The sequence below is a fragment of the Amblyomma maculatum genome, chromosome 2 (genome assembly GCF_055883805.1).
Source record: "Amblyomma maculatum isolate TAMU_Amacu chromosome 2, ASM5588380v1, whole genome shotgun sequence".
NCBI classification, from domain to species: domain Eukaryota; kingdom Metazoa; phylum Arthropoda; class Arachnida; order Ixodida; family Ixodidae; genus Amblyomma; species Amblyomma maculatum.
The window spans coordinates 105,958,496-105,979,236 of NC_139345.1; the positions used below are offsets into that span (position 1 = coordinate 105,958,496).

The 20,741-nt window shown below is 48.5% G+C and overlaps 1 protein-coding gene across 6 annotated transcripts in view; it reads right to left on the minus strand.

The window, feature by feature from the left end:
- The window catches only part of dlg1 (MAGUK family member discs large 1), a 627,306-nt gene that overhangs the window by 392,007 nt on the left and 214,558 nt on the right, over nucleotides 1–20,741 (minus strand). The gene's annotated exons all lie outside the window — the stretch shown is intronic.

Sequence of the window (20,741 nt, forward strand, 5' to 3'; positions counted from 1 at the left end):
TACGCGTACGCTACGGATCGACGGAATTCGTGCAGGCGTCGTCTAAGAATGCTTGCCTATGTTAATAAAACTAACACGCTAGAGCTAGTGGTTGCACAAATGAAGCAAAAATGGCATTATTTCACGGTAAGCTCATTAAATTCCAAGCCACTGGCGACAAGCGATGCTCAGGATATTTCCGTGGACTACACCCGTTTACTTCTTTCGTGCGCAAAAGAAAGAGCAGCAAATGAGAGGACTACTAAGAGCCGCGCATATAATACAAAATCCAGCATATGCACAAAGATCACATGACGATATGGCGCACGATCAAAATACAACGACGGGAAATGGCGAGTTCATGGTCACTCGATCACCACCGTGCGGAGGGCGAGATGACATTAAGAAATCACTCTGTTGATTGAAATTTTCTGATGTGTCAGTGGCTACAGCGTAAACGTTATATAAAACACAAAATACAACTTAATCGCAAAATGCAAGCATCATTGAGTATGAGAACATGAGGTGTCATTTTTACACAAAAAGCAAGCCCTAACTAAAAAGTTTCGCACATACGATGTCCTATGCCGGGTAAAAAGCAACGATTGCATCTAGCTTTGTTGTACTCGCCAGCCATGGTACCACACATCGATACGAAAGTAATTTCAAAAACAGCCCAAATCCAGCCCTATTAGCCACTCGCGCAATTTGTTTATTGCCCTGCAAGCTCGAGCAAAAAAAAAAAAAAAAAAAAAAAAAGCTCACGCAGGAGCATCACACTCCGTTTTCTTTTTTTTTCTTTTTTCTTTTTTTTTTTTGTTGTTTTTGACAGTCCAATTGCATTTAATTTCAGCTAGTTAGAGTAACACGTCTGCTCCTCTTGATTCCGCGCCGTCGCCCAAAAGTAATGATATCGATTTAGGCAGCATTCGGTTACGTTTTGTTAAAACAGATGACTTTTCCAGAGATGAACTGACGTATATGTCCCAGTTTCCGTTCAAGAAACGAACAAATTCACCGCTACGCCAACGACAGTAAACGCTCGTAGATAAATGAAACTGCGCGACATAGCTGGCTCACGCAAGCGACGCTATTTTCATGAAGTTGCATACCATCATAAGAGCCCGCTGTCATATCCCAATGGCTCCATGCGGGAACCACGCAACGCCAACCGTTCTGACGTGTGGGCCCAACAGGCCGGCAGCGCAGAAATGCATTATTTCTCATTACACAGCATCCAAATGAGTTAGACGCCGTGCGCTGTTTGGCCCTGCCTGTTTCCCTCAACAAACAGCAAAACAGAAATGAGTCGCGCGATCGTCAATGGCCTCCTCCAGAGACACATTTGCAAACGATGCACAACGAGACGCCCGTCGCGCACAAACAAGTCCCTTGCTTCCCGACTAATACCGTCACGGCGCCAAACGCCGCGAAGTCCGAATAGGCGCAACAAACAATCATACTGCTACTTCAAAGGCAATTAATCAAGCTGAGCAGCACGTTACTCTCAAAGACTAATGAGCGACGCTGATAAAGAGGCGCGCAGAAAAAAAGGGAGGGGAGGGGGGGGGGGGGGATGAGGAGGGAGAAAATACCCAGTAGTAGAAAATGCGAGCGGCCGAACACCAGAAACAAACAAAAAAGGTAGAGCTAAGCTTACTGACTTAGTGCAACAATCAGCGTGAACTGATTGGTATTTTCCGGCGAACATGCGGAATGGTGGAATGTTCCGGATATCTATTGGCCAGCAGCGCAGACGCCAGGCTTTGCTATCTTTCCCTGCCCTTTCAAGCAGCAACGACGTAGAAACAGTACAAAAAAGCTTCCTTTGCGCCTGGAGCTTAAAACAGCTGCCCAAGCGGATGCGGCCACGCGTTCAAATCATGGCATAAACGTGCAAACGCCTGCGTGGCCTTGCTCTGGGTCTTGCAGAAAGTGGCTGCTAAGCGCGTGCGATGCCAGGCTGCGATAGCTTAGTTGTCTATTGAAGCGCCCTGGAAAGCTGAGCTGCAAGCTTCGCCGCGGGTTCGAATCGTGTTCTCGGCTACGTGCAATTGTGTTTCGTTATGTGTCTTGTTTATTATGCCCCCGTCACATTGGTGCGTGACATCACACTGTGGCGACGGCAGAGTCGCTCGGGTGTTCACACTTGCAATTCGCTGGCGCGCGATATTTCGTTCTATAGGCATGCGCGGAAATACGAGACTATTTGGGCGAACGTAAGAGCACAACAAAACCGGCTGTTCTGGCTGCTCCATCTTAGGATTCATTCAGAGACGGCCTCGAGCCACAGCTTCAGACTAGCATCTGGGGAAAACCGGATGTCGATGCGCTGATAATACAGCGCATGCGCATAACAGAAGGTCATGCGCGCCGGCTAATGTCATGGTGGCCCCAGTGCCTCACTGGCTTCTTTGAGAAAGCGATTTCATGTCTCCATTACCTTGCACGTATTAGCATGCATTTGTAAGCTACCAAATTATGCGAAAGACCACCTGACGAAGAACAACCTCCTGGAGAAGTTTGCACCAATGCATTGGCATGCCTGTGAGCTGTGCAACGAATGCCTGTCACCAGATATTGGTATGTACAAGATAAAAGGATACGCATTTACCGTGACAAGTAAAGATGCACCTGTCGGGCCTGTTACCAGAGCGGCGACCAAAAACGAAAAAAGAAAAGGGCAAATAGCTGACCGCAGAACTTAAAGAAAAAACGAACCCCCCTTCTTTTTTTTTTCTTTAAGTGCAGCGGTGAGCCATTCGCGCTTTCTTATTTCCTTTTTTTTTTTTCGTTTTTGGTCGCCCCTCTGGTAACAGGCCTGTATGGCTATATCTGATTGCATCTGAACAAAACAGGAAGAAACTAGGCAAAGAAGCCAGGGAAACAAAACAGGTGTTCCACTGAAAGCCCTAATCCACGTACATTAGTTTTTGTTGCGACTGTAGGAAGAAGGAAAAGACAATGCACGGGCCTGCTATTGGCTCTGTAGCTGAGCCACCTCCGCTGCCTCGTGTGGCCAGAAAGGAAAATAGAGAAGAAAGAAAAAAAAAAGGGAGAGAAAGACGCGCGTCGCAACAACCGTCGTCCACCATCGAAGCGGTGGCGGATGCAATGACGGCCTACAACAGATAAAAATCCGGTGGCAGGCTAGCCCTCGCAGCAATTAAGCGGCGGTGACCTACCAGTCCCAGCCCCGTAGGGCCAGGAGCAGCCACCCCCCAACAAGACATGGCGAAGAATCTAGGGAAACAGACATGGAAATTCCCAAAGCCCAAACACACACTGCAGCTTCGACCTTAAGAAAACACAAGATCGTATTTTGGAAGGATACTTTACAATACATTTCTGTCGCCCCTCTGTTAATTGGTGAGCGATGCCTTTGACATGCGAGCTCTCGAACAAAATTCCTCACCGTTAGTTGTGTTAGTTACTTTTACAAAAACTAGCAACTAAAAATTTATTAAAAAAAGAAATTCCATCCCTTCCAGCTGCGAACCAGCGTACGCTGAAGCGTATATTAAATAATGCAGTCTATTCGGAACACTGAAAAGACTAGGGCGGACGATAAATTACCTACGAGAAAACAGCTTTTAATTTTTCAGTGAGGAGGCCAAAGAACTTCCCACACTTCACACAAGACCACCAAACGGTGGATGCGGCACCCCACTCGACCGCAGAAAAAGCCGCAACCAAGCCGGACAGTGCTGCTGGTAAGCACGTTTCGATATAGTCGAATGACATTTTTCCAGCTCAGAACCAAACGAATGCGTAGGATCAATTAACCTCTAGGCAGGAATATACACAGAAATGCGTACTCAATTTAGAAGAAAAAGCAGCACGAAAGCCAAATTTATTTGCCGCTTATCGCTTAATGTTCAAAGGGATTAAGCAGTTTAGCTCCAGGCACTACTACCGTTCAGTCGAGAAAGGAAGAAAAAAAAAGCACAAGGAGCATTATTTACACCGTTCAAATGGTTGCAGCTCGGCCACAGAATCAGCATTAAAAAAAAAATGCATCGCTTGCCGCAAAGTCTTCAAGAACGGGTGGTTATGGAACAACGGTTTTGACGCAGAACACTAAAATTCGAACTCATTTTTCTGCTTTAGGGTTGTTGAGCTGGAGAATTCTGAAACATCTTCGGTAACTGAACACACAAAAGGTGTCTCAACTATAATAGCGAAGCTTGTGACAACCACGGAGTGACCCAACGCGGTGAAAGCAACTGATGAGAGTCTCATCACCTAGCTTTAAGAATTTTTTTCGTTCACCGAAATCAATTCGTTGAAAGTGAATAATTAGCTAGCTTTTGAATTACTAGATAGGAGAAGAAAGTGCGAATTCAGGAGTAGCTGGTCTGAAAAGGAAGCTGGCTGCGATGTTTGCACCAGAGCGCCTTTTGCGCAGCTTTATTCACCGGTCACAAAAATCCTCTCTCACATGACCAGCCGTTGATGCTAATCTCAAGTGCATACGCAGAGCCCAACCTAGGAAAGCGCTCTCTGCAAAAGCGTATTTCACTCTTCGAGACACGTCTTGAGACGAAGTATAGCTCCGCTGCTTCGTGCAAGTGGAAACTTTTGATTGCGCGCATTATCGTTTAGAGCTAATGAAAAAAAAAAAAAAAAATTCAACTTGATACAAACACATCAGTCAGTTATTTTTCAACACAAGTTTTGAAGTGGCGCTCTAACTATGGCAATAATTTTTAATTATTGTTAGGATGGCAACGACCATTGCTAATTACACTTAACTACTTACTAAACAATAGAGAACGGAAACAAATAATGCGGACCTGGTCACACGACTTGCAAACGCCATAAATCAGCTGGTTTCAAGGAGACTTTGTCTAAAATCTTCGTTACATTTAGCTGTGACACCCGGTGCACGGTTAACTGGCGAATGCAGTGGAGGTGTGGCACAAGTGAGCAAGATCGAACGACATTTTCAAACGTGTGGCCAAATTAAATAAAATTACCAACACAAAGCACACGTTGTCGAGTCTACATCTGGCTGAACATAGCTTCATCCGAAAAAAAAAAAAAAGTAGAGATGTAGGTAGCTGCAAAACGACGTTCACCTGTAAAATATTCATTTTGCCCCCGATATGCAATTCTGAGCGCGTAAGGCGTAGAACACTACCGGGCAAGTAATGGCCCGACACATAAAGTAATCAACGTCCTCACTTACCCTTAATTCGGGGACTAGATGCGTGACTGCGAGACAAACGCACACAAAAAATGCTATCATGGCGTAACAAACAGCAAATACAACATACGCATTTTTTTTTTTTCCCCGTGACTCAAATGGGGCAAGACAAGACACTATAGTCGTCGATATTAGATGCCGAATTAGGGCATGATCACCGCGCGAGTCTATCCGTTCCGAAAATTCCCTTCCGAATTTCAAGTGAACAAACAAGAAGCGAAACTTGTAGAGTTACAACCGCGATGAATCATTCGCATAATTACAGCCCCGTGCGCTACGTTGGACAGGAGTACAATTTGCGCATAATTAGACAACTGGCACTCGACGCGCTTCCTTAATAACTGCGCCAATCAACGTCTCCGGTAGCACAAATGTACTCGTTACAAGCGCAGCGTCGTTACGAGCTTTTTTTTTTTTTTTAATTTTCTTTTTGAGCCCCACTTCCTAGCCGTCCTTATTCCCCACGTGTTCAGGTGAAGACGGGGCAAAGCGGGTCATGGGTGCATGATTTACGAATGTACAGAGGGAGCCGCCTGGAGGCATTCCCGTTCGCCTTCATTTCGTCCCTGGCAAAAATAGGTCCCCAAGAAATTATACTTCGCGGAGCGCAATAAAATAGCATACAAAACCAAGTGGCAAAAAATACAGCAAACAGAAAGCGAGAAAAGCCTCGTCAAAGACGAAAAAGAGGCGCCAGCGGCGCGGATCGAATGGAGGCGGCGCTTCTGCGAGCCCGCGTACGCGTTAGAAGTAACATAGAGAAATCGAGGGCATTGCAAACAGATCGCAGACAGTTTCCAGACACGTGTGTCTCTTTAAATGCTGCGCGGAAAGGGCAAGGAGCATCAATTTGAGCATGCATGCATGCTGCGTCTTCGAATGGGGATCGCTGGAATGAATTAGGGCTGGCGCCTCTTTCCGTGACGGCGCTAGAGAGAACGGTCGAATAGACGAAGCCTTGAGATGTGACATGCGAGGTAACCACAAAATGTTATCCAAAAGGGGATTAAAAACAAGCGAAGACAGAAACAGGGGAGACCTAACGAAAACTGATCCCTCTGTCGACAAACGAGACGGTTGTGCGTCAACAGTTGCTGATACAGTGTAATACTGAACTAATGGTGTCGCTGCGAGCTGGCAAACGAAGCCGACGTTTGCAGTCAATAAGGTGAGCGTGTCCGGTTTGTCCCGCTACTATTGGTCATCGAAGAAAGCAAAATGAGTTGCTTAGCTAGTATAATCAACAAAGAAGGGTGAGAAAATCATTTCTAAGGCTGCTATCGCAACAAACTCCCTTCAAAGCATTTCGATGGGCACCTCGTGGGGGCACTCAGATACGACTATGGCATGATCCTATAGCGAGGGAGAGCGCCTGAATAACCGTCTATCGGGAAATTGAAACCAAATATCGAAGGAAGTGCCCATAAAAACCTTTCTGTGGCTCTAAATCACCTTGTCTACAGCGCCTACTGCAGACCAGGTATTAATTTGATTGCACAAGGGATATGACTTCATAAGGCGCACTGCCATCTTGCCGCCGCCCAAATTCATTCGATCCCACAAACTCGAGCTCGGGACCAGAACGCTATAGTCACTGAGCCACTGCTGCAAATCTAGGGGACAGTAAGGCCTGCTAATGCTAAAGTGAAAGTATAGGGGCAGGGTGCCTGTCGCCTTTGTTTACAAGCATCTCATCGCACGTGCATCTGTCAGCCCAAATATGACGCCACCCTCGAACTCCAGAGGCTCGCTTACTACACAGCGGAGTCCAGCCGAAGAGTGCTGTCCATGCGGAGGAGTCTGGGACCTATACACACACAGCCTTTAAGACCAAAGCGTCCGCTGTGGTAGCACCCATAGCGCGGGTGTGCTTTATGAATGACAACCGGTCGGCGTTCGGACCGTGGCGACGCTCCTGCAGTCTATTGGAAGAGTACGGCTCACGAAGCGCAAGTCCCCGTTGTCGAACACGTACCTAATCCATGCCTAGGTGAATACAGTCAGAGCGCATGATCGAGCACAAAAAAGCGAACATCAAAACTGGGCTAGACTACTCGTCGCGCATAGCCTCCTGTTCGTGCTGAATTTACCAGAGAAGACAACTTATTAGAAAATCACAGGGTGGGTACCACTGTATAATGCAACACGCCGCAATATCTGGTGAAGTATGTTTTTTCTATGTATAGATGTAAATAATTTGTATAATTAGCTAACCACCCACGGCGCAACAAGTACTGCCATCGCTCGAGCGCAGAAGGCGGTCGAGGCAGCTATAGCTGTAGGCACGCTGACTTTCTTAAATATCAAGACAAAAGAACACAGGGGAGCGCGACAGAGATAGAAGACAGAGAACAAATAAGGTCCTGAACTGGAGACTGGCGTCAGATGCCTTCGGTGTACAAAAAAGAAATCTTCTCCTTCTTCACTACTACACATCTTTATCCTCCAACTCCTACCTTCGTGCGCTCGAGGTGTCGACCGTGAAGTCAGGCAGTTCTGGCTCACACAGCTGACTCCGGCAACACTTATGCCACGAAGTAAAGTGATTATACCTATATTTGTGTAACAATCCCACCCACCCGTACTCCCGCAATCTATTAACGTTTCGACTTCAGTGGGGCTATCTTCGAAGTCTATTTCTTTTGTCCGAGCCCTCTATGTCCAGTACTAATGAGAACTTTCTCAAAACGCCGCCGAAAGAAACGTTCCAGCCATTTGGAAAAGTGCACCGCACTATTACAAGGCCCGCAGTGATGTAAAATTAGCTTGGAACAACAGCGACAACAAAAGAATGCACGCGCAGCCTCTTTAAAATACGCCAGATAACCACCAGCGGGCGCCACATAAAAGGAACAGAAGAGCGTTCAACGCTTGCGACAGCCTCGCCAACCAAACTGGACCTTGAAAAAAATAAAGGGATAACGTGTACAAGCCATTAAGCGTGCGAAACTTGTCGCATGAGGAGATCGGAGACACATCGCACGAACGACCGCAAGTGATACTCGCACGAAGCGATGCAATCTGAAGCGTATAAAGCAACACTCCTCAGGACAATGAAGAAAAAAAAAAAAGAAGCGTACATTAAGGAACAACCACTCGACAAAGAGATAGAAAGGAAAAGAGAGATAAAAAGAAAACGACAAATAATCCCACAGCAGAGGAGCAAGATGACATGTGGATCCATGTGCGCGAGACAGGTCGTTAAAGAAATTTCTTCTTTGTCTCTCCCTCGTTAACGACGACGCGAAAAGCGCGGAGAGCCGTTTAAGCAACGCCGCAGCTCGCGGCGCCTATATTGGTGCGCGCAGCTGCAAACATAGCGCGGCTTAGAGAGTAATACGTATAGTCTATCACCGGACCTAAAAATGAAATAAAGAAATTAAAGGTAAAGCGGGAACAAGCGCGGCGACGGTGAGAAATTTAGAAAGTATAAAAAGAGAGGAGCAAGAAAGAAAAAAAATTAAATAAAGTTTCCCGTAGCGAGCGGGCCAACTTAAGAAGATGCGATTTCCGCGAGCAAGAAACAAAACAAAACAAAAAAACATCTTTACGTGTCCTCGTATTTTCCTGCACTTACCGCTCCCGGCCGTATTTTTCGAAACGTTCGAAACCCAATTTTCGATACTCTTCCCACCCAATAGCAACCTCCGTCATCTTCAACACGCTCGAGAAATTAAAAGCGTGAACGCACTTCAAATTACACGGCGCGTTGAAACTCCATTATTCCAAGCTCCGCACAAGACACACCTAATTCTGCAGAACAGGAACTCTTGCCCGTCTTTATCTTTTTCACACACAAAAAAAAGAAAGCTTTCCCAATCACTTCCCTCAAACAAACTTCCCTTTTCCTCGAGGCGATAAAAAAAAAAAAAAACGGTTGTTTCTTTCTTGAATAAACGTGTCCTTTTTGAGGAACCGTGAAAAAAAGGTATAGGTGAAAAAGATGACAACACGAGCGATCTTTCCTCTACCTCTTGCATGTTTGGCGCGTTATTCCTTAAAATGAACGCGTTAACTAACCTTCCCAATATACTGTTACGCGTTCCCCTATAGCTTTTGTGCCGCGTCAGCTCCACTGAATGGGAATCATCGTCGTTTCAGGGAAGGACTTAAACAAATAATTACTGCAGAGCACATCGAAAGTGCGAAGCACAAAGGTGCAACACGGCAGAACTCTTCAAAAGGTGCGCTGTGTTCTAAGAAGCAAGCCAGGCTCAACGATCAAGCAAACCACGCCAAGATGTGGCAATCATCCCAAGTTGGTGGCGTGGAAATCGCGCGACAAAGTATATGCTCTATTAGAGCCGGATAAATTAACGCCATGCGGAATCAATGGCTACATACACCACGACGTCCGTCGCAGGAGACCCTAATGTGCGGCTTCGTAGCGCTAAACCTCACGTAACTTCTCTTTTGAACACCTCATTCCAAATCCTAGTCACGAAGCGCGATTGTGAAATTTAAGAGGAAGAAAAAAAAGAGAAAAAAAAAAAAAGCGGCGATCATAAACACTGCCATAAAGTCACTGCGCTGGTCAATAATTCAACATGCTGCCGTGGACGCATGCAGTAACATATATCCAACGGAGTATACTTCAACGAGGCAACGCCGCGGAAGTCTCCCAACTGGAAAATATGGGCCGACATATATAACCACATGCTACGAAGATGCAACGCGAAAGCGTGAATACAGCCGGCCAAACGCGTTTCGGTTAGGGGCGTTTTTCAGTCCCACCGTAGCCTTAGTAGCCTTAGCTAACGCGTTCTGAGAGAGACAGCCCGCACAAACTTTAGCGAGTGCTGAGGGCGGCGGTTCGCGGACCGCAGCGGGAGGCCATTCCGCGCGGAACGGATGGAACATGAAGCGACCGGACTATTCATTGCGCGCACACACGCAATCCACCTCTATGCGCATGCGCACTAGTGGCATTCAGTTTCCTGTGCATTCTCACTGTCATTTATTTGAGCATGCGGAAGGAAACCTGATGCCGACATGGCCAACATAATCAGGCGGAAAGAAAGACGCCTGCCTCCCGTTTGAGAGTAGTCTTTAAAAGCGTCTATTGCTTTGAAAACTTCGCAGCCTCAATTTAAGCTGGTCGCTACACGAGGAAAGCTCCTTAAAGATGCACTAAAAAGTGTTCTGCAAAATTTCGTTAGCGATTTTACTTTGTTTTCTGAGTTTCCTTGAATTAACAGTTTCAATGCCAGACAACGTAGTCACGAATTAAGCCCAACGAAGTCGCAAATTGGTGTTTTTAGATACGATGCAAGAAAAACTATTTCGATAGAACAGTTATTTATGGTTCAGAGAGCATGTCACCGGACCAGCAAGACCGATGCGACGGCAGAGCAGGAAGCAGCCACGCGATTGCCTGAAACGAACTCCGAGCGTTGGGTGACTCCTCCTCTCTGTGCGGTTAGTAAAAAGAAAAAGAAAATGAAGAAATATGTACACCTCAACAGCGAAATCCGCCACGCGATAAAAGGGCAATAATTAGAAGTCTGTAATTGCGGATGCTCGGAGCGTGTAGATCGAGTTCCCGCAATTAAGAGACTCCCTCAATGTTTGGTGCAATTTAACGCTTCGCGATAAAATGGTTTCACGTCAGCACCCCAGCTGAATGAAAACTTCGGTCGAAGCGACAAGCAGGGAAAAGCCACAACAGCCCGAAGAGTGGGTCGCTTTCGACGTTTGGACATCGATATTACGTCAATTATGAAATAATTTCCGCCGGGAAATACAAAGCACTCCTCCGACATCCGGGGGGAAGCATTATCACGTGATGTGACAACGCCGTATATAAAAAGAGGCGAGCAGAGTGTGGTGGCATCGAACCAAACTCCTTTGGGCTCACTATCACTGAACAGAAAAATCACTGAATGTGCACTCATATCTAGCACTGCACTGATTTAGAACCGCGGAAAGCAAAGCATTGAATTACGTGATAGCAACGAGCGTGTTCGCTGGTCGCCGCAGCACAGAATCGGCAGCTGTCGAACGAGCTCAACAGAGCGGACAAACAGCTTTCGGCATAAGAAGCGGAAAAGCTCATACGACAATACTGAAAGAAGCATAGAAACAGTTGCAAACATTCCAGGTAAACTGGTCGTATCTTTCGTTACAAAAGAAAACAATAAGGCGCATGCCCGAGTCTCTGAACAAAAACAAAAAGACACGAATAAACAAATATCAAGTAATCTGGCGGCAGATATAGCAAGAAAGCAGTTATCTGTAGGGAGAATTCAATAATATTTTTTTTTTCCTGAAATGCAGTGTTTTCTTCATTGCTGTTGTTTTACTGTTTGAGGTCGTTGTGGGTTAAAGCGGATGTTTTAAATTCACATATCGCCAGAGAGGGAGAAGATCGAAAGAAATGCCCGCCGAAAACAGCGGCTCGTACGCGATCGTTTTGCCGCACGAGTTCGCATGCGTTCAGAAACACGTCCGGGCGACCTAGCGTAAATACAGGCGCCACCTAAAAAAAAGGGGGGAGGGGGGGGGGGGGGGCAATATGGCGCGTGTCTAACGCTGGTCTGGCAGTGTCTCGAGGAGCGCGACGGATATGGGCCCTTCGGGGAAATCCGACGGCAGCACCAGCCGCTCAGCTTTCACCTCCTAAAGGGATCAGCGTCTAAGCGGATGAGAACCAGATTTCGAAAAACAACGCCGAGCACAAGGGCCGCCTCGGCGCGGGCCACCAACAAATGCGCGCAGCATGGAGTTGCATTCGCCACCCAGGGGCTCGCGCGCGAGCTGCCATTATTCATTCATTAGTTCGTTGGCTCATCCGCTGGGGGCGCATTTGCACGCGCCTGCCGATGAAAGCGCACCGCAGGCACGGGCCCTAGCGGGGCGCCACCCCCCGAACAATTGCGAATAGCGGCACCGTTCGCGAAGCGCGTATCCAATTAAGGGTTAGGGCGCGCCTCTCGGCTGAAACCGTTCCACCGAGACCTTTCCAAGGCAGCGTATGGCAGCTGCGGAGGAGTTAAGCCGGTGGCCCGGTTGAAACCCCAGTTATCCCCTGGCGATAAAAGGAGAAACAAAAGATAAACGCTTGCTGGGGCTAAGAACATCGCGATCTTGCCCCAAACAGCGAAGGGACTATAGAATACCCACTAATGCCAGCGGAAGTATTAAGTTCGCCCTTTGTGTTCCGCGTATTTACAATTAGCGGGGGAAATGGATTCGGGCTCCCGCATCGACGCGCGCTCTCACTCGGTCCGAAAGCCGGTGTTGTGTTCAATGTAGGCTTGTCGCGGATGCAATCTCCCAGATGCTCTTGCCAACAGGCGCCCGGGCGAGAAGTTACAACGAGAACAGCGATATACTTTGCGCCATGGATGCTACTCAGATTCCCTTATCGGGCTCTAATATATATGCGCTTCTGGCAGTCTTGAAGCGTAAGAGGGTTCTAGCACAGCTTTCGCCCTCGCTTTTGATCACGTTACTGTCAGTTGACAAGTACCGTCCTGTGGCCCATTTTTGGGCATTTTTGTGATCATCGGCTACGGGGGCGAGCTAGGCCGCCGCGTTCCGACTGAATTCCACATCAAGTTCCACCGCGATCAAACACCATGCTGTACACGGTGGAGGGGGACGAGATCACCGAGGAGGAATATAAAAATCCTGCATTGCGGACATTGGCCATCAAAGCTCACGACAAGGCCCATCCGAAGCCTGGCAACACACCGCCGATTCCGGTCACGGACGCCAACGCAGCTCCTAAGCCCCCGGCCAAGAGGCAGCTACCGAGAAAGAAGCCGCTACCTCGACTACCGATAGAACACTATAAAGTGGTATTTAGGCCTCAAGGTGGTTTTAACCTCCGTGCAACCACTGCAGAGACGCTCCTGCGCGCCGTGTGTAAAGGAGCCGAGCAAAACGTCGAGGAAGCCCAGTACCTCGATCAGGTGAGGATCAATCCCACCAATAACTCCTTCACCGTAAGCTCGCCTTGCTCTAAAAGGACCGAAGCGTACGTAGCCCTGCAATACGTGCAAATCGAAGACCAGACGCTACGCGTTAATACGTACATCGCGGCACCAGACAACTCCATTAATGGCGTCCTACGTGGAGCGCTCGATGGACAGACGCACCAGCAGATTGTTGAGAACATCCAGAAATTGAACCCCCAATACGAGATCGCGGACGCCAGACGTATAGGAAAGTCAAGGTCTGTCGTGGTGACCTTCACAGGCATCACGCAGGTACCCACAGGAATGCGGTTCGCTTCGGGACTTTACCGGTGCGAACCCTTTAGGAACAAGGTGGAAACGTGCTTCAATTGCTGGAAGCCTGGACACCGCGCAGACGTCTGCATAAAGGAGAGGAAAAGCCTCTGCAGGAGGTGCGGAATGCAGCATCCAACGAAAGAGCAACCTGACTGCACGCCAAGGTGCATCGTATGCAGAGGCCAACACCTCACGGGCTCTAGGAAGTGTGAACTCCGCTTCGAGCGACAGCCGAGCAGTGGCATGACTGTGAAACCTGGACACCGAGCCGGGAAACCAGACACCACGATCTCGGCCGGACCGACCAGCCTAAAGCCCGCAGCGTGGACAAAGGAAGGAATGGACCAAGCATTCCCCCCGCTTCTAAGCCAAGGCACCTACGCACAGGTGAGCAGTGCAGCCATTATGGCGCCTTCCACTCCTCTAGAAAAGCAGCTGGCAGCAGAAAACAAACTTCTGAGAGAGCAGTTGGCTTACATGATGAAAAGAATAGAAACCCTCGAAAGAATCACGACAGCGTCAGTTCCTACATCAAAACAAACGGCAAGTCCTAAACCTCCCCTACCTACTGGCGTTCTTAACACGTGTGTCGTAAACGCGACTCTGCCACAAGATATGGAGGTTGAATCATCCAATAGCTTAAAACGTCCGGCACCCTCGGACAGTGAGCCGGAAGTCATACCTAAAAAACCTGCGGAAATCTCCCCTCAGGGAACCCCTCAGGAACCAACCAGGGACGAGCAGGGCGTCAAAGCCAAAAAACCTTTGAAAAGCTCCCCTGAGGGAACCCCTCTAGAACCAACCAAGGACGAGGACATCAGGAAACTCGAAGCCAAAATTAATGCCAACGCAACTGACCATCACGCCAGACTCAATGCCTTAAACAAAAGTCTCACTGTTAGGGATGCATACGCACGTATGGACACACAGGACAAAATTTTAGGCGACTTACAAACTAGAGTGGCAGCCATGGAAACCAAAGTAGCAGCCATAGAAACAGCAATTGCCAGTCAATCCGCCAGACTAGATATAATTATCGACAGGTTGTCGGCAACTCCGACAACCTTGCCAAATCTTCAGCACAAAGATGGCCCCTCGCCAAGAAGTTGAGGTATGGCAGTGGAACTGCAGGACGTTCCGCGGCAAGCGGGGCAACCTGCTGCTCCACATTCAAAACTCAGCTAGCAAACCAGATGTAATAGCGCTCCAAGAAAATAAGGGACCAATCAATTTACCAGGCTACAAAGCTTTTGTACAAACAGGCGTGTCGAACAAGCGGGACCAGCTCACCGCGACTTTCATTCAGCGAAACATCACCGCCATACAGCACACATTCGATGACACCGACGTCAATTACACTTTGCTAGAAATTGTCCCTAGGAAAAAAGGAGATACAACGCTCTTCATCCTAAACTTGTACAGCTCACCCAAAGACGCGGGCTCAGGAATACCGCGTCTACTAGAGAAGGTAGTAAAGCTCGCAGCCAGGGCGCAGTTACTGGTGGTAGGCGATTTTAACGCACGTCACACGGCATGGGGTTACAATAAAACCACGCCCAAAGGCATCAGAATCTGGGAAGCAGCCCAAGATTTTGGTTTCTCCATTCTTAACGATCCACAGGAAGTCACTAGAATAGGCAACAGCGTAAGTGCAGACGCCTCTCCTGATCTAACACTGAGCAAAAACATTCGGGACGCTCGCTGGAACAACACGCAACACTCGCTAGGCAGTGACCACAACATTATCTCCGTCAAGTTCAACACAACGCCACATAAACGCCTAACCGCAAAAGCCACAATTACGGACTGGGACAAATTTAGAAAACTGAGGAAACAAACCGCCCCCTCCAACATAACCGACCTTAAAGACTGGACCAGCGCACTTATTAATGACGTTCACAGCACCACAGCCGAAATACAATCCGCAGGTCAGGACAACACAACCACGGACGCGCGGCTACTGCACATGTGGGAGGGAGGCTCACGCTAGTTTACTTTGCCGTTGGAAAAAGCAGCGTTTCAACAGAACGCTGCGACGGCGCATTGCACAACTAGAGAGGCAGATCGAGGCCCATGCCAGTGACATGGAGAAACAACAGTGGGGGCAAATCTGCGACGGAATGAACGGACAGCTCGGCAGTAAGAAAACCTGGCTCTTGCTCCGACACTTGCTCGACCCAACGCAAACAAAATCTGCTGCGCGGGATCACCTCGCACAAATTATACAAAAGTATGAAGGTACGGACGCGGAGCTACTGAATGCACTATGTCAAATGTACCTGAACACGACACCTAGCCTATGTATGGAGGACTCCCCAATGAACCGTTGGACGAGGACTTTACGGAAGCGGAGATGTTGTACGCGATAGGACAACTCAGGACGACCTCGGCGGCGGGACCAGACGGCGTCTCAAACAAAATCCTCAGGAACCCAGATATCGGCTCAGTTTCGGCCCTAACTGACCTCATGAACACCTACTGGAGGAAAGGAGAGGTACCGCAAGAATGGAAACATGCCAAAGTGACATTCATACCGAAACCAGGGAAGAAGCTTAACATAGAAAACCTAAGACTCATTTCGTTAACGTCGTGCCTAGGCAAATTAATGGAACAGATCGTTCTCAACAGGCTGCAGGGTTATGTAGAGGACAACGACCTCATCCCCTCAATCATGATATGATTCAGACCCAACCTCTCCACGCAGGATGTCATGATCCAGCTGTCGAGGGATGTTATGGATCGCAGGTACTCTCATGGAACGAGGGCAATACTTATCCTTGATCTCTGTAAAGCCTTCGATAACGTCTCGCACGAGGCGATATTAGAAAACCTCTCGCTTTTGAATCCTGGAGAGAGAGTCTTCGGGTACGTCCGGTCCTTCCTTACGAACAGGACGGCCGAGCTCACTCTCGGCGCAATCAAATCAGACCGCATATCTCTGGGCGGAAAGGGAACACCACAAGGCTCTGTGATATCGCCGTTGCTCTTCAACATTGCACTGATAACACTGCCCCCAGACTCGCCGCCATCGAGGGGCTACAGCATACGTTTTACGCGGACGACATTACCCTGTGGGTGAACAGGGGAAGTGATGCCCAAATAGAAAGTGTGCTTCAGGAAGCAGTCGACACCATTGAGACTTACGCTCTAAGGGCGGGTCTTGAATGTTCACACTCGCACTTCGCACTCGCAGTCCGAACTCCTTGTAGTTCGAGAAGGCCCCAATCGAAAGAACAGACCTCCGCCTCCTGCAATCAGGGTAGAGCTCAAAGGACTGCCAATCAAACAAGTAGACACCATGAGAATACTAGGCATGTTAATTCAGAGTAACCACAGAAATTTAGGAGCATTAGATAAACTGACCCCAACAGTCACCCAAACAGCCAGACTAATCAAGCGAATAGCCAACAAGAGGAGGGGCATGAAAGAACGCGACACCTGTCGACTCATTCAGGCTTTCGTCATCACCAGGCTAGTCTACACCCTGCCCTATCTGCACCTTTACCAAGACGAAAAGCAAAAGGTTGAATGTCTTATCCGGCAAGCTTACAAGACAGCACTAGGACTATCGAGAAACACCTCAACCGATAGGCTCTTAGCTCTTGGAATGCACAATACACTTGAACTCAAGGAAGCGCATTTAATAGCGCAGTACTCCAGACTGGCGCGCACCAAAGCCGGGAGGCTTGTCTTGCTGAGGCTAGGCATCAATGCCGAACCTATGGCGGACGATCCCAGGCAAATACCCACAGCAATCAGGAAGGAGCTTGTTATCAAGCCCCTCCCTAAGAATATGCACCCCATTCACCACGAAGGCAGGCGACTAGCACGCGCACGTGCATTGCACACCAAATACAAAGGAAACCATTCGGTTGCTTACGTAGATGCGGCCGAATATGAAGAGACGGACCGCGGTTTCGCGATTTGTGCGGTGACTGGGGCCCGTGAGTCCACGCCTACCAAAATCTTAGCTTCAGCTACTGTACGCACCAGAACCTCCGAGGCTGCAGAGGAAGCAGCCATCGCGCTGGCTACCGCTTCTACCGAAGCAGATGTTATAGTCAGTGATTCCAAAACAGCCGTACGGAATTTCGGGAGGGGCCGTCTGTCGGCTGCCGCCAGGAATATCCTTAAAAGCTACCGTCCAGTCCCTGGTAGGACGATAGAACTGGTATGGGTTCCGGCTCACTCGGGCAATCCCGGGAACGAGAAGGCTCACGAATATGCCCGAGGTTTCGTCGGCCGGGCGGTGAGCACCTCGTTTCCCGCGGGCGCGAGGGAGGGCTTGCTCTCGTTCCATGATATAACTCGCCATTTTAGCCTGGGAAGGCGCATCTTCCCTCCACCGCACAATTCATTAAGCAAGGCCCAGGAGATACTCTGGCGCCAGCTACAAACCCGCTCCTTCCCCTGCCCCAAAGTTTATTCATATAAATTCAAAGAGCAGGTTGACCCTGAATGCAAAGAGTGTGGCGTCGACGCTACTTTAGACCACATTACATGGGGGTGCGCGGCCTATCCGCCACCCGCCGATTTGCTGCCAGCTCCATCTGTGGAGGAGTGGGAGGCCGTGCTGCGCTGCTCGGACCCAGCCATCCAGGCTCGGGTCACTGAGTGGGCCGAAGAGATCGCCGACAGGACGCAACTGGCGGCCATCTGGCGCGGCCAGCTATCAAACTGAACCACTTAAAGCCGATGAAATAAATGTTTTCCCATCCATCCATCTACGTGACGCTGGCGGTGAAGCAGGACGTTCCACGTCCACCAGTATGAATGAGGGTGGCGCTGGTAAACACTCTCAAGAGGTAACATTAATACCCGAGAAAGTAACAGGTGGGACAGCGGTCGATGTAGCTCAGTTGGAAGAGCACTGGACGCGATATTCGGAGGTCGTGGTTTCGGTCCCCTCCATCGGCACGTTGTTTCTCTTTCATTGAGTTCAATCATCTTTCCTCTAAACAGATTCCATTACTAATTTATGTGATTACAGAAAGTAAAAAATATATTAAAAAAAGACATAAAGTACAATCCACAATGCTTTCCTTGGCCTCGCCGACTGTTGGCTTCTTTCCTTTAAATATATATATATATATATATATATATATATATATATATATATATATATATATATATATATATATATATATATATATAAGCAGATCAATTAAGGGGAAATGAGGGTGCTCGTTATAATACATGAAGGAAAGAAGCCAACAGTCGGTGAGGCCAAGGAAAGCGTTGGGGATGGTACTTTTATGTCTTTTTTTAATTATTATTATTTCTTTAACGTTTGCTTAGATAATCACAAAAATTAATAATGTAATCTGTTTAGGGGAAAGATAATTAAACACAAAGTAGAAGAAAAAACAACGTGCCGATGGTGGGGACCGATATATATATATATATATATATATATATATATATATATATATATATGAGAGTGAGGAATGCGGCGGGGGCGCGATATAAAGGCTGTCTTCACCGTACCCAAGCCATTTGGGTATACTTTCACACGTTGCCACAGCGTCACTGTTCCGCCAGAAGAGCAATTACCAACATCACGGACCTCCACGTTCTATTACTTCGTCCGTTTTAGTACGCATGGCACCGGAACCCATGTTCACCGATTGAGTCAATACCTGTCTGTCCGAAGCCGAACTGGCAGGAGCTGCCAACTGGGACAGCACTTTTGAGATGGGAGCCGAGCGGTCACTCGAACCAACTAGGAACGTCGATCAGATCTCGAGTCGTACACACTAATTTTAGGACGTGAACGCGCGTTCTGGCGGCTTGGGTAAAGCGGGGCTTCAAATCTATTTCGTATATCGTTTTTCACATAATGCGGTGGATTACCACTGTGTGTTAATGATATATGTGCGACCCGGAGCCGAAGTGCAAACCGAAGTGCTAGCGCACTTAATTTGCATTTTACCTAAGCAAGCTAAATACTCTGCCGTTTATTTCTCTCTTGTTTTGCGCAGTACGTGTTTCGGTACGCTATAGCGAGCTTCTTTTTCCTGAAGGCGCAGGTCCCGCGGTTGTCGTTAATCAGCCTGTTTCACAAGATGTCGCAGCCTCTAAGGCGTGCAGAAAATTCATCTTCTAAACTGGCCGAAAACATATGCACTTGGGAAACGCAGCCGCGGGATACGGCTCCGCCACGAGTTAAGTGCGCTTGTGCAGGTGCGTGCAAGAGTGCGCTTGGCAGCTACCGCCATCTGTCGCATGCGCCCCTGCCGATAACATGAACTGCGCTGGCGCAGTTGGGGCTGCTGGCTAATTTGTAACCAGTGGGGCTGAAGGAGGAGAGGCGCGCATGCGCAGAGCGACTCTGCGAAAAAAAAAAAAAAAAGAACGGATTCTCATGTCTGCATCTCTCATGGCGACATGAGAGAGGCGCGCAGGCAAATAATTCGGATTCTCATGTCCGCCTCTCTCGCTGCGACACGAAAATATCCAAGTCAGAAAACGCCACTCTATACCACTCCACGGGCTCCCTCCCGATCCGTTCCCCTTCGGAATATTTCCTTCCGCAAAAACGTACCAAACACAGCTGCTTTTGGCCGTCTGCACAAGGGCTCTAAACATTTTACCCCGCCCAGCACTCTGCGATAATCTTACGAAAGCGGATCACACCAGAAGAAGGAAGGCGGCTCCGGACCTTCGCGGGTGGCGTGTGCATATATAGGTTGCCGCCGCGTCAGCGGTTGCCTCGTTAAGCGAGTTTAGTCGCCTTCCGCATACCGCGTGTCTCACCTTTTAGAACGCAAGGTGCGAAGCAAACTAATCCTCACTGCGCGTCTTCCTTTTTAAGAGAATATAAGAGTGCTATCCCTTTCTCAACGTGGAAACATTACCACGCGTTGCTGCGCTCAGCAGGCCCGTGCTTCGCAACGGAGCAGACCGGACAACCTATGTACACACGCCGGTAAACCAAGACTGGCCCCTGATGTCGCAGCGAGTGCGAGATAATGCAGCTGACGCATACACTACGAAAACCAGATGAAGTCGCCGAGTAAGCACAAGAAGCTGATACAGTGAGGACGTGAAAACTGAATGCTCAAATCTCATACAACCCTTCTGTCTATGAGACAGGCGCGAAATTTAGGAATGCCTCCCCCCTTCCTTAATGTTCCCATACTGCGTCCACGAAAGAACACTGCATTGCGTCGCAGCATACTGTTCACACACACTGCACCCTCTGCCACAAACAAGTCCAAAATGCTGGGGCTGAAGCAGGTCACCGCAAGGTCAGCAGAACAGTTGCCGCCACGGGAACGCGCAACCCATCGGCCCCGTCTTATCAGAATCAACCT